General features: G+C 41.8%; 1 pseudogene; it reads right to left on the bottom strand.

Moving 5' to 3' along the window:
* Positions 1 to 6,615: 6,615 nt before the first annotated feature.
* Positions 6,616 to 14,626, bottom strand: LOC129053244 (testis-specific basic protein Y 2-like; annotated as a pseudogene).
* Between the last annotated feature and the right edge of the window lie 233 nt (positions 14,627 to 14,859).

The raw sequence follows: 14,859 nt of genomic DNA, 5'->3' as shown, positions 1-14,859 counted from the left end.
GTTATATTATTGCATGGTATCTGAAGCTGGGTATATGACAAAATTTTACCTGTGGGCAGAAAGATGGCAGGAGAGTCTCATCACCTGGAAGGTGAGCTCAGGATACATTATAATCTTAGAGAAACAGAGAAGACTCACATCAGCTAGGTGTTGGGCTCAGCAATATGTAATAATCCCCTATTTTGGCAGACTCCAGAATAAAGAGGAGAGTTGCATTACCCAGTTTTTGCAGTTAGCGTTATGTCACAATTCTTTTAGTGGGCAGGACCTAGGAAGGAGAGAAGAGTCACATTTCCTAGATGTTATCCCCAATGATGTCACAATGTTCTTTGGTGAAAGAGCACAAGCGAAATACACAAGTCACCCAAGAAATAGGCTCAGATACATGTGATAATATCCCTACTTGGCAGGATCAAGTAGTAAAGAGTCACATTATTGTGATTCTGACCCAACGATACAACACAACGCACACATGGGAAACAATTAAAGCAGTTTTTACCGCTGGGTACTAGGCCCAGTGATATGACAATATCTCCTCATCTTTTAGGGTGACACCTTTAACTGCTAACTCCTATGTATGTAAGTCACATTGTCACATGTGTGCTGGGCCATTGTGTGACATCCTCTAGAACAGCTGAGAATTTTATACAACATGCATGAGACTCACAAACTACTCTGAGGTGCACATGCTCATTTTGACTCTGAATATTTTATGTTGCCTTAAACTCTGATACGGGAGTCAACATCGCCCATTTATATTTAGTTCAGGAGTGAGACTTATTTTTAGGCCTGTGAGCTGGGTCAGAAAATGAGTGACGGTTGCATCTGTGGCAAAATCCACAAAAGAGGGTCACAATTCCATCTTTGTACTGTTTTACTTGTTAGACTCAGTGTCTCAGCAATGGGCTTTCTAAATGAGAGGTGGTGACAAGTTTTACTTTCAATTGTGTGTGTAATGAGAATCACAATCTTAACTTTTTGCTGGGCCTTTTTAGGAAACTCTCCATACCACCCAAACAGTTTATACAATATTAATTATTGTTCTGTGAACTTTGTACAAATATGCACCCCAGGATTTTACCTATTGCCATAAGTCTTGGAATGAGAGGCAAAATATCTTCTATTTGCTGAATCACAATGTAAGTTTGACCATCATACTTGTAAACTGAAACAAGATATATTTTGTAATCCCATTCGTGGGCAAAAAATTACAAAAAAGAGTAACATCACATAGGTGCTGTATCATGCAGCATGTCACAGTGCCATCTCTAGGCAGAATACAGAAAGTGGGGTCACATTATCTGGATGTTGGACCTAGCAATATGACACAATTTTACTTGTAAAAAAAATAATAAACTCAACCAAGGGATGAAAGCCAAAACACTTACAGATTTGGCTGAAGATATGTCAAAATATTCTCTGTGGCTCTGGCGCCTGCAGGACTGAAGCATCATTAGAGTGCTGGACCTACCATTATGCAATCACTCCCTCATTATTCAGGACTGTCGCAGAAGAGTAACATCCTTTCTGAGTGCAATAGGTGAAACATTCCCTTTGTGGGCATGATTCAGAGAAAAGGAAATAGTCACATAACCTAAATCCTGGTCTCAGAAATACATCACAATTTCAGCATTTTAAAGGCTGAGGCAGGGGAAGAGAGTCATGTCACTTAGGTCATGGGCTTAGAAACATATCCCAATGTCCCCAGTAGACAGAACTCAGGCAGAAGAGGAGAGCAGTGTCTCATTGGTGCTTCTTTAGGTATAGGTCTCAATCTAACACATGGGCAGAAACCAGGCAGAAGAGCCATATAACCTGGGTGCTGGGTCCTAAGGTATGCTGCAAGTCCCCATTTGTTCAGAACCAAGGTGAAAGGGTTACATCACCTTGGGGTAGGTTTCACTTTCATGTCACAATGCTCTATGTGTGTGAGGCCAAAGCATTCAGTCTCATCAACTAGTTTATTAGCCCAAGAGATAGGTCACAAAGTCCTCTGTGAAGCATAGTCTTGGCAAAGGAGTATCATCACCTGTGTGTCTGGCCTAGAAATATGTCATTTTCCAGGTTGTCAGCGCCCAAGCAGGAGAGCCGCTTAACCTAGGTGACAGGTGCAGAGATATGTCACAATGCCCTACTTTGGGCATGGCTCTGGCAGAAAGTACCCACAGCTGTATGCCTGGCTTCACAATATGTCACCATCCTTCCTTTATGCAGGGCCCATTCCAGAGATTAGAGTTTCATCACCTACGAGGTGCACACACAAATATGTTCACGATAATTTCGGTTGGCACAGCAGAGACAAGAAGGTGAACATCAACTGGATGGTAGATCTAGTGAGATGTGCAATCCTTACTGAGAGAAGGGCCCAGGCAGGAGAGTCACATATCCTCGAGGTTGGCCTAGGTAGATAGCACAATCCCGTATATGGGCTGGAACAGGCCTGGAGGGTCAAATTACGCTGGTGCTTGGCAAAGATTTATATCACAATCACACTGTCAGAAAATTCAAAAGATGTGATTTACAAAACCATGCATGCCCTGTTTCCATGTGTGACAGTTGCCTTCATCCAAGAGAGATGATGACAGTCCTTACTGTCAGGTGGGTGTGCATACAAGACGCACAATTTCATCTGAGTTGAACCCTGCTTTGACTCTTTCTGTATAAACCAAAGACTCTGTAAAATATGTGTGAGTGTTGTAATCTTTTGTGATGTTTGTACAACAAAGTGATTCAGGACATCATGCATGTCCCTAAACTGAATTTTAAGAGTAAAAATATTCTCTATTGGATGAGTTCACGTATAAGAGTCATTATTATTCCTGCTAGCCCTGCCTAGGTATTTGTTACAATTTGCTCTGTCGTTATGAATCAGGCTTAACAGCCACATCACCTAAATGCTGGCCCAGAAATATTCCAGTATTCTTTTTGCAGGAAGAGTCCTGTCCAAAATATCACATAACTTGTGTGCTAAATCCAACTCTGTTACACAATGTTCATTTTGCGCTGTGTCTAGGCAGGAGAGGAAAGTCATATGACCTAAAAGCTGGGCTCAAGCATGTGTCAAAATGCCTCTCAACAGGAGAGTTTCTCCAAAAAAGAGAGTCGTGTCATTTGAATGCAGTGTTTAGAAAAGCTACAATTACTATGGGAAGCAGGGTACAGGTCAAAGAGGAGAGTCATATACCCTAAATAATGGATCCAGAAATATTGGCTATTTTGCCTGAGGACACTTTTTAGATAGCACAGTCAAATCACCAAGGTGCTTGGTGCAGATATTTGTCAAACTTTCTTTTGTAGGCTATATCTAGGCAGAATTATTAAATCACTCAGGAACTGAACTACAATATATGTCACAATTACACTTGTGGAAAGGCTTAGGTATAAGACTCAACTGTGGGCTTTGTAAATGTGGGATGGTGGCAACTTTTAATTCCACCTGGGTGTGTAATCGAGAGTCCCAATTTGAACTTTTTGCTGGCCCCTGCTATGAAAATTTCTACCACAAAAGAGTTTATAAAATGTAAGTTAGTTGTGTAAGTTTCTGTGATCTTGGCACAGATATGCAACACAGGACCCTATCTATTGCCCCAAGCCTAACAATGAAAGGCAAATATTTTCTATTGGCTGAATCCAAATATAAGTTTGATCATCATGGCTGTGAACTTAAACTGGGTATATGTTATAATCACATATGTGGGCAAAACACTGTGCAGAAGTGCGACATCACTCAGATGCTGTGCCCGGCAATATGTCACAATGTCTTCTGTATGCAGGGTGTAGGAAATTGGGTCACATTAACTGGGTGCCGGACCCAGAAATATGACACAATTTCATATGTGTAAAAAACCCAGCCTAGTTATGAGAGCCAAAACACCTACATAATGGGCCAAATATATGCCAAAATACATTCGGTATCAGCAGCACAGGCAGGAGCATCACATCTTAAGGGTGCTGGGCCCAGCAATATGCAATATGCAATTATCTCTTTATGCAGATCCCATGCAGAAGAGTAACATGATCTGCAGGCTGGGCAGTAATGTGTGTCAAATTTCTTTTTTCTGGGCAGGGTTAAGGAGAAAGAGGAGAGTCACATATCCTGAGTCCTGGGCTCAGTGACGTGACAAAATCCTCCTATTATGAAGGGCCAGGAAGAAAAGGAGAGTCACATCACTTAGGTCATGGGCTCAGAGATATGTCCTAATATTCCAACCAGGCAGAGCTCAGGCAGATGAGGACAGCCATATCACCTACATGCTTCCATCAATATATGTCACAATTTAACATGTGGACAGAAACTATGCAGAAGAGCCACATCACTTGGGTGCTGTGTCCTGTGATATGTCAAAAATTGCTCTTAACAAAGCACCTAGCCAAGAGAGATACATCATACTAGGTGAAGGTTCTCTGCTTATGATGCAATGCTTCATCTGGTTAGGACCCAGGGAGAGAGTCACTTCATTTAGGTGACAGGCCCAGAGATATGTCACAAGGTGCTGTGTGAAGCATAGCCCTGGAAAAGGGTACCATCGCCTGTGTGCCTGGCCTAGGAGAGTGTCACTTTCAAGGTTGGAAGAACCCTAGCAGGAGAGCCACATAATGTAGGCAATAGACCCAGAGATATGTCACATTGCCCTCCTCCAGGCATCCACAGGATAAGGAGGACCCTTGCCTGTGCACCGGTCCTTGCGTTATGTCACTATCATTCTGTTGTGCAGTGCCCATTCCAGAGAGGAGACTCACATCAACTATGAGGTAAACACAGAAATATGTCACAAAAATTTTTGTGGGTAGTGTGCAAGTAAGGATGTAACATTACCTGGGAGCTAGATCCAGTGATATGTCACAATCTTTACTGAGAGATAGAACAAGGCAGGAAAGTCATGTCACCTTGAGGTTGGCTTAGGTAGATTTCATAACCCCACCTATGAGCTGGAACAAGCCCAGAGCATCAAATTACACAAGTGCTTGGTGAAAATTTATATCATACTCACACTGTCAGAAAATTCCAAAGATGAGATTTACCATCTTACCACACATGCCTGGTTTCATGTGTGACAGTTACCTTTATGAATGTGAGATAATGAGTTCTTAATTTCAGCTTTAACTGGGTGTGCAAACAAGACTCACAATTTCATCTGTGTGCTGAGCCCTGCTTTGACTTTGTGTGTATAACCCAAAGACTTTGTAAAATATGTATGAGTGCTGTAATATTTTGTGACCTTTGTACAAGAAGGAGATCCAGGACATCACGCATGTCCCTAAAGTGAGTTACAAGATGCAAAATATCCTCTATTGTCTGAGTCTACATATGAGAGTCATTATCATGGCTGTGAGCCATGCATAGGTATATGTTACAATTCACTCTGTGGTTAAGAAGGAGGCCTAACAGCCCTATCACATAAATGCTGGGTCAGAAATATTCCAATATTCCTTTCGTAGTCAGGGCCCTCTAAGAAATATCACATAACTTATGTGCTATGTCCAGCTCTGTGGCTCCATATCCCTTGTGGACAGTGTCTAGGCAGGAGAGGAGAGAAATATCACATAAATGATGGGCCCAAAATTTTGTCAAAATGCTTCCTGTTGACAGGTCCCATGCAAGAGTGTCATATCATTTGGATGCAGGGATTATAAATACTACAATCACTAAAAGAAGCAGGGTACAGGCAGGAGAGAATAGTCATGTAACCTAGATGAAGGATACAGAAGTATGTTACAATATCCCCTGAGGCCATTTTAAGATACAACAGTCAGATCACCAAGGTGCTTGACCGATGTATCTGTCAAAATCTCATTTGCTATACCTAGGCAGAATTATTAAATCACTCAGGAGTTGAGCAAAGGTATTTGTCACAATTACACTTGTGAAAAGGCTTAAGTCTAAGAGTCACCATCCTGCACAACTCATAGGCTCCAGTCATATGAGTTGTTACTAGGCTTTTGTTCTGGTCTATGGTATATGGCAGAATATCACCTGTGGCCAGAGAGAACACAAGAAAGCCCCATCACCTATGTGGGTCTGGGCCACTGAGACATCACAATTCACCTTGTGGGCAGGAACATGGTGGAAGAGTCACATCACCTGGATTTCAGTGACATATCAAAATCCCCTCTCTGGGCAGCACTTTTGAAAGACAGGAGGCTCACTTCACCGAGGCAATTGGCCTAGATGTATGTCACAATGTCTATCCTGTGCAGTAACCAAATTGTAGAGTGGCCTCACATAGTTGTTGGTCCCAGGAAATATGTCACAATCTCCCTGAGGTCTGGGCCAAGGCAAAAGTGAAGAAACATCACCTAGGTACTGAGCCAAGTGATGTGTTCAATGCTTCCTGTTGGCAGAACCCAAAAAGAAAAATCACATCACCTAAATGCAGTACCCAGTTCTTAGTCACAATGCCCTGTAAGTGCATGGCCAAGGAAGTAGAAGGGAGTCACGTCACTTATATGATGGACCTAGATATATAACAAAATTCCTTTTGTAGAAAGGTTTCAGGCAGATAACTCACATCATCTGGTTGATGGTCCCAGTGACATATGTAAAATTTCCCTTTGAAGGCAGAGCTGCGATTGATGTTATCTATTGCTTAGGTGCTTGCTCCACATATGGCACAATTACTTCTGTGATCTGGGCCCAGAAAATGACTCAAATTATTCATTTGCTGGACAAAGTGACTTGTCCCAATCACACTCTCATATATGTTTGGAAATAAGTTTCACATCCCACACAAGTCCTGGTTTTGTGTATGTGAGTCAATTCTTTCTATAAGTTGGGTCAAAATGGAGGAGTCAAAATCTCAACAACGGAGAAGATTCATGTATAAGAGCCGCAATCCCCCTTGAACATTGTGGTCCAGGAGGGGAGTCATGGCACCACAGGTGTGCTGAATCCTGGTTCAAATGTTAACCACCTGTGGATCAGGTCCCTGTATGTGCGTAATTATTTCAAACATACACTGCTTTTAATGTGTGAGATTTAGTACCTCATTCCTAGACCCTGCTAGTATGTGAGAATTACAATCATTTCAGCTAAAAGAGTCACATTGTTACCTGGTTGCTGGTCTCTGTTATGACACTCTTTGCACCATTAATGCTTTATATGATATACCTGATTATTATAATCCTTCATGACTTTTATACAAGTGAAAAACACAGGGCTTTACCCATGGCCATGAGACTGGCTATGAGAGTCAAAATATTCCTACTAGCTCGGTCCAGGTATGAGAGTTACTTTGTCCATGCTTGCTTAATCCAGGTATAGGTCAAAATTTCACCTGTAAGCAGGGACAAGGAAAGGGAGTCAACTCAGCTCGACACTGAACCAGTGATACAGCATAATCTCATTTGTATGCTGGACCTAGTCAGAAGAGTCACTTCACCTGGTTACAGTTTCAAATAATATGCCACGAAGCCCACCATAGAAAGGGAAGAAAAGAGAGGAGAGTCACTCCTCCTATGCATGTGCTGGACTCTGCAACATGTAATAACCCTCTCTCTTGGTAGAGTCTAGAATGTGAAGGAGAGTCACATCATGTAGGTTTTTCAATCAGCGGTATGTCACAATTTGTTTGCTGAGCAAGGTTCAGGCAGGAGATGAGAGTCACACTACCTAGATGTTAAGCCAAACAATATTTCACAATGTCTTCTGGGTGCAGGACACTGTCAGAAGAGACCAATCATCTAGCTTATAGACCCATAGATATGTGATAGTATCCCCTTTTGGCAGGGTCCGGACAGAAGAGTCCCATTATTATGATTCTAACACAGTGATATGTCACAATCCACCCAAGGAAAGGAATTTAAGCCAAATAGTCTCAACACCTAAGCACTAGGCCTATTAATAGGCCAAATCCTCTTGTCTTTGAGAGTGACACTATAAACTCTGAGCTGGGTGTGTATATGAGAGTAACAATTTCACAAATATCCTGGGCTGTTGCATGACTTTCATCAATATTCAAAAGCTTTATACATCATACATGAGAATTTCAAACCACTCTAAGGCCTTCATGCTTATGTGGACTCATGATCTTACATATTCCCCTAAACCCAGGTGTAATAGTCGGCATCTCTTCTATAGGCTGGGTTAGAAATGAGACTCATTTTTATGCCTGTGAGCTGGATCTAGAAATAAGTCACAATCCCACCTGTGGCCAGACCTACATACTGGGTCACAATTCCAACTTTGTACTGCATTCAATTGTAAAACTCATGTTCTTAACAGTGGCCTTTGGACATGTAGAATGATGACAACACTTGCTTTTACCTGGGTGTGTAATCAAGAATCTCAAACTGAACTCTTCACTGGTCCCTATCAGCAAACTCTCTATACCACCAAAGAAGTTCATACATGATGAGTTAGCATTGTAAAGCTCTGTGAGCTTGGTACAAATATGCAACTCAGATTTTATGTATTGCCTGAAGCCTAGCAATGAAAGGTAAAATATCTCCTATTGGCTGAATCTCAATATAAATTTGACCATCATTCCTGTGAACTGAAGTCATAGTCCCATTTGTGGGCAGAAAAAGAAGGCCAGAGGGTAACATCACTTAAGTGCTGTGCCAAGCAACATGCCACAATGCCCTCTCTAGGTAGTGTATAGGAATTAGAGTCATGTTAACTGAGTTCTGGACTCAGCAATATGAAGCAATCCATTATGTGGAAAAAAACCAAAAAACAAAACAAATAAACAAAAAAAAACCAGCAAAAAGATGAGGGCCAAAACACCTACATAATGGGCCCAGGATCTGTGAAAATACCTTCTCTGGCTCCAGCAAAGTCATGAGTTTTATATTTTCAGGGTACTGGGCCCAGCAGTATGTTATAATATTCTCTACATACAGGACCCATGTGAAAGCGTAACATTATCTGGGTGCTGGGCCCTGCAATATGCCAAAATTTCTGTTTGTGGGCATGATTTGAGAAAAAAAAAAAGAAGTGTATCAAATAACCTGATTGCTAGGCTGAACAGTATTTCACAATCTTTCCATTGTAAAGACCCAGCAGAAAAAGAGAGTCACTTCCCTCAGTTCATGGGCTCAGAGATATAGCCCAGTGTCCCCAGTAAACAGGGCCCAGGCAGAAAGGGAGAGTCATATCACCTAAATGCTGCCCTAGTTACATGCCAAAATCTTACCTATGGGCAGAAACCAGGCTGAAAAGCCACATCACCTGGGTACAACTGCAAGTAATATGTCACCATCCACAGTGTAGACAGGTTTCTTATAAAAATAGATAATGACACCACGTGGGTGCTCTGCTCACCAATGTATAATAATTCCCTCTCCTGACAGAGTCCAGGAAAAAAAGGGGACTTCCATCACCTAGGCTTTGCACTTGATGGTATATAACAGTTTTTTCAGTGAGGAGGATCCAGGCAGGAGGGATGAGTCAAATTACCTAGACTCTAAATCTAGCAATGTGTCACAGTGTCTCCCCTGGGCAAGGTACTGGCAGGAGGGACATATTACATAGCCAATAGGCCTGGAGATACGGGAAAATATCCTCTGTTTGCAGGGCCCTGGAAGAAGAGTCACATTATTTTGATTCTGACCCAGTGATATGTAACAACGCCCTAATGGAATGAAATTTAAACTAAAGGTTCTCAACACCAGGTACTAGTGCAAGAAATATGACAAAATCTCCTCATCTTTAAGGGTGACACCATTAAATGTTAGCTATCTGTGTATAAGAGAGTCACAATCTCATGTGTGTGCTTGCCATTGTATGACACTCTCTATAATACCTGAGAACATTATACAATATACATGAGAGTTGCAATCCTCTCTGAGGCCTACAGGCATTTACAGAATTATGATTATACATATTGCCCTAAACCCAGGTATGACAGTCAGCATCTCTCCTATAGGCTGGTGTTAAGGAAGAGATCATTATCATGACTGAGAGCTGGCTCCAAAAATGAGTCGCCATCCCACCTGTGACCATATTCATTTATGAAAGTCACAATTCCATCTTTGTGGTGTATTCACTTGTTAGACTCAGGATCTGAACAATGGGCTTTGTAAATGTAGGATGGTAAAAAACTTACTTTCACCTGAGTGTGTAGTCAAGAATCATAATCTTAACTGTTTGCCGAGCACTGTTAAGAAACACTTTGTATCACCCAGGAAGTTTTTATTACATGAGTTAGTGTTGTAAACTACTGTGAGCTTTGTAGAAACATGCAATGAATAACCTGACTCTTTGACCTAAACCCAGTGGTGAAAGGAAAAATATCTCCTGTTGGCTGAATCCCAACATAAGCTTGATCATCATACCTTTGGACTGAAGCAAGGTATTTGTCATAATCCCATTTGTTAGCAACCTATGAAGAATGTTAACATCACTTAGGTTCTTTGTCAAGCAATATGTCATGATGCCCTCTGTAAGCAGCACCTAGGAAAGAGGGCCACATTAACTGCAGGCTGGAGTCAGCAATATAATACAACCACACATGGAAGAAACTCAGCAAAGTGGTAAGAGCAAAAACACCTAGAAAATGGGCCAAAGATATGTCAAAATACCTTCTGTGGTCCCGGCACAAGCAGGAGAGTCACATCATTAGGGTTCTAGGCCAAGAAATATGCCACAATTTCCTCTTTATGCACAACCTAGGCAGAAGAGCAACTTCATCCGGGTACTAGGCCCTGAAATACGGCAAAAGATCTGTTCATGGGCATTGTTCAGTTACAAGACGAGAGTCACATTACCTAAGTTCTGAGCTCATCAATATGTCATAATCTTACCATTGTAAAGCCCTAGACAAAAATAGAGTCACATCACTTAGGTCACAGGCTTAGAAATATGGCCCAATATCACCAGTAGGCTGGGTTCAGACAGAAGAAGAGCCATATTACCTAGATGCTTCTTTAGCTATATGTCACAATTTAATATGTGGGCAAAAACCAGGTTGAAGGGCCACATCGTGTGGTCCTCTGTACTGAGATATTCACAAGTCCCCCTAAAAAAGGACCCAGGCAAGAGGGTTACATCAACTAAGTGCAGATTCCATGCTTATATCTCAATACTTCATGTGGGCAGGACCAAGCAGGAAGTCACATCACCTTGGTGATAGGCCCAGAGATAGAGGACAAAGCATTTTTGAAAGCATGGCCCTGGCAGAAGAGTTCCATCACCTTTGTGCCTGGCCTAGCAGTATGTCACTATTCAACTGGGCAAGTTTCAAGCAGAAGAGCCATATCACCTACATGATAGGTCCTGTGATATGTCAAATGCCATTTTTTGGGCATAGCCCTAACAAAAGAGCATTATCACTTGTGTGCCTGGCCTAGAAATGTGTCACTAATTTTCCCTGTGTTCAGAGCCCTTTCCAGAGAGGAGAGTGACATCTTCTAACTGATGGACACTGTAATATGTCACAATGATGTCTGCGAGCATGGCACAAGCAAGAATGTAATGTCACCTGTGTGCTGGATCCAATGATGTTATAATTCTGAGTGGAGGGCCCAGGCAAAAGAGTCACATCACTTCAAGGCTGGCTTAGGTAGATATCAAAATCCCATAGGTAGGCTGGAACCAGTCTGAAGGGTGAACTCACACAGGTGCTTGGCAAAGATTTATATCACAGTCATGATGGAATAAAATTCTAGGGCTTAGATTTACAATATCACACATGTTCTACTTTTATGTAGGACAGTTGCCTTCATCATCTGTAATGGTGAAAACCGTTACTGTCAGCTGAATGTGCATATGAGAATCCCAATTTTCTCCATGTGCTAGGCCCTGTTATGATTCTCTCTATACAACACAAGGATGCTATAAAATACGTGTGAATGTTGTAATCTTCTGTGACCTTTTTACCAGAAGGAGATCCTGGATATCACTTATCTCCCTAAGCCTAGTTATAAGAGTCAAAATATTTCCTATTGACTGGGTTCACATATGGGAGTCCTTTTATCATGCATTTTAGATGTATCATGCATTTTAGATGTGTCTACATATATGGCACCATCTCATCTGTGGTAGTTAAACAGGCAGAAAACCACATCACCTATATCCTAAGCCAGAAATACTCCAATTTTTTTTTGTAGAGAGGGCCCTAACAGAAATGTCACAAAACTTGGGTGCTAGGCTCAGCTCTATGGCATAATGCCCTTTGTGGAGTGTGTCCAGGCAGTAGAGGAGAGTCATATCACCTAAATGAAGGGCCCAGAGAGATATCACAAAGCCTCCCCTTTAAAAAGCCCAGACAAGAGACTCATGTCATTTGGGTGCAGTGCTTAGAAATGCTACTCTTCACTGGAAGCAGGGTTCATGCAGAAGAGGAGAGTCATGTAACCTAGACAGTGGCTGCAGAGATATGTTATGATCACTTCTGAGAACCTGTTAGGACACGAGAGTAAAATCACAAAGGTTCTTGGCAAAGGTATAGGTCCAAATGTCATCTGTGGGCTATAACAATGCAGGATTATTAAATCACTCAGGAGCTGGGCAAAGGCGTATGTCACAATAGTACCTGTGAAAAGGGGCAGGGATGAGAGTAATGATCCTGCACATGTCCTGGCCATGGGGAAAAGCATCATCATTAGGCTCTTTATCTGGTCTCAGGTAAATGGAACAATATACCTGTGGGCAGAGAGAAAAAGGAAAGTTCCATCACCTTAGTGGATGCTGGTCCAGTGAAACTTCTCAATTGTCCTTGTGGCTAGGAATCTGATAGAAGAGTCACATCATCTGGATGCTGTTTTCAGTGATATATAAAATGCCCCCTGTGAGCCGAACTTAGGCAGGAGAGAAGACAAACTCCACTTAGGCAATTGGCCTGAATATACATCACAACAGCCCCTATGTGTAGGATCAAGGCAGGGGAGTAACCTTGCTTTGGTGCTAGGTTCAGCAATATGTTACAGTCTCTCTGGCAGTCAGGGCACAGGCCAGAGGAAAGAAACATCACCTAGTTGCTGAGCCAAGTAATATATTACAAAGCTTCCTATTGGCAGAAACTTCATCCCCCAAAAAAGTCACATCACCTGGGTGTGGTACCTAGTTATGTGTCACAATCCACCAGAAGTGCAGGGCCAAGACAGTAGAAGGAAGTCATATCACTTAAGTAATCAACTTAAATAAAAACCACAGTGCTCTCTGTAGGCAGGCTTCAGGCCAAGATTTCACATCAGCCAAGTGCTGGTCTCAGTGATATGTAAAAGTACCTTATGTTTCATTACCAAAAAAATATGTTACTTATTTCTTAGGTGCTTGGTGCACGTAAGTCACAATTTCAACTGTGCTCTGGGCCTGGAAAGGAGAGTCAAAACACTCAGATTCTGTGCAAAGTTATACTTCTCAATTACACACTCAAAAATGTTCAGAAATAAGTTTCACAGTCCCACACAAGTCCTGGCTTTGGGTATGAGAGTCAACACGTCCTATAAGTTGGGCTGAAGTACAGGTGTCACAATCTCAAAAATAGGAAATATCCATATGTAAGAGCCTCAATCCCACTTGAAGATTGTGTTCCAGTAGGAAAGTCAAAGGACCACAGGTTGCCTAAATCATAGTTCAAACATCACCAAACCACCTATGGATCAGATTCATGTATGAGAGTAACAATTTCAAGCTTCAACTGCTTATGTGTGTGAGATTTACTATCTCATTTGTAGGCTCTGTACATGTGTGAAAATGAAAATCGTGTCAGTTGTGTATGCATCCAAGAGTCACAATAGAACCTGGTTGCCGGTACCTGTTATGAAACTCTTGCCTGAATAGTATAATTTCCTGTGAATTATTACAGGTGGGAGATCTAGGACATTACTCATGGCCTTAAGACTGCCTGTGAAAGTCAAATATCTCCCACTGGCTAGGTCTAGGTATGAAAGTTATTATTGTGCATATGAGCTGAATCCAGGTATACATCGCAATTTCACCTTTAGACAGAGACAAGACAGAAGAGTTACATTATTTGGGTGCTGAGCAACGGATACATTATAACTTCCTTTTCAGTCAGGACCCAGTCAGAACAGACATATCACCTGGATACAGTCTCAGATAATATTATCATGACAACTAAACACTGGGTTGAAAAATAGAGGATTGCCACACCCCTAGGTGCTGGGCTCAGCAACATATTATTATTTCCTCATTAGCAGAGTACAAGACAAACTCATTGGCAGAGACCAAGACAAAGAAGAGAGTCACATCACCTAGGTTTTGCACTCAGAGTTATGTCACAATTTCTTCAGTTGCCAGAATCCAGGCAGGAGTGGAGAGCCACATTACCTAGATACTATAGAGATATGTCCCAGTGTCCTCTGTGGCAGGGCACTGGCATGAGAGACACATCACCTAGCTGGCAGGTCCAGAGATATGTGATAATATCTCCTGTTGGCTGGGTCCAAGAAGAAGTCTCACATTATTAGGATTCTGACCCAGGGATAATTCACAACGCACCTATCGGCAAGAATTTAAGCCAAAATTCTCAACACTTGGTTACCAGGCCTAGTGATAAGACACACTCTCCTCATCTTTTAGGGTGACACCTTTAACTTTCAGCTAAGCTTGAATATTAGAGTCACAATCTTACATGTATGCTGGGCCAATGTATGACACTCTTTACATCCAAGGGCTTTATAAAACCTGCGTGAGGGTTGCAAACCTCTCAGCGACCTTCATGCTCATATGGATTCAAAATTTTACATATTGCCCTCAATTCAGGTTTGATAGTCAGCATCTCTTTTATAGGTAGGGTTAAAGGAGAAGAGCCATTATTATCCCACCTCCAGACAGATCCACATGTAAATTCACAGTTCCAAATTTGTGCCATATTCCACAGTCAGCATTGTGTATGTAGGAGGGTGATAACATTTAATTTTACCTGGGTGTGTAACCAATAGTCCAAATCTGAA

Source organism: Pongo abelii, chromosome Y (assembly GCF_028885655.2).
Source record: "Pongo abelii isolate AG06213 chromosome Y, NHGRI_mPonAbe1-v2.0_pri, whole genome shotgun sequence".
NCBI lineage: Eukaryota > Metazoa > Chordata > Mammalia > Primates > Hominidae > Pongo > Pongo abelii.
This window is presented reverse-complemented; position numbering and strand designations above follow the sequence as displayed.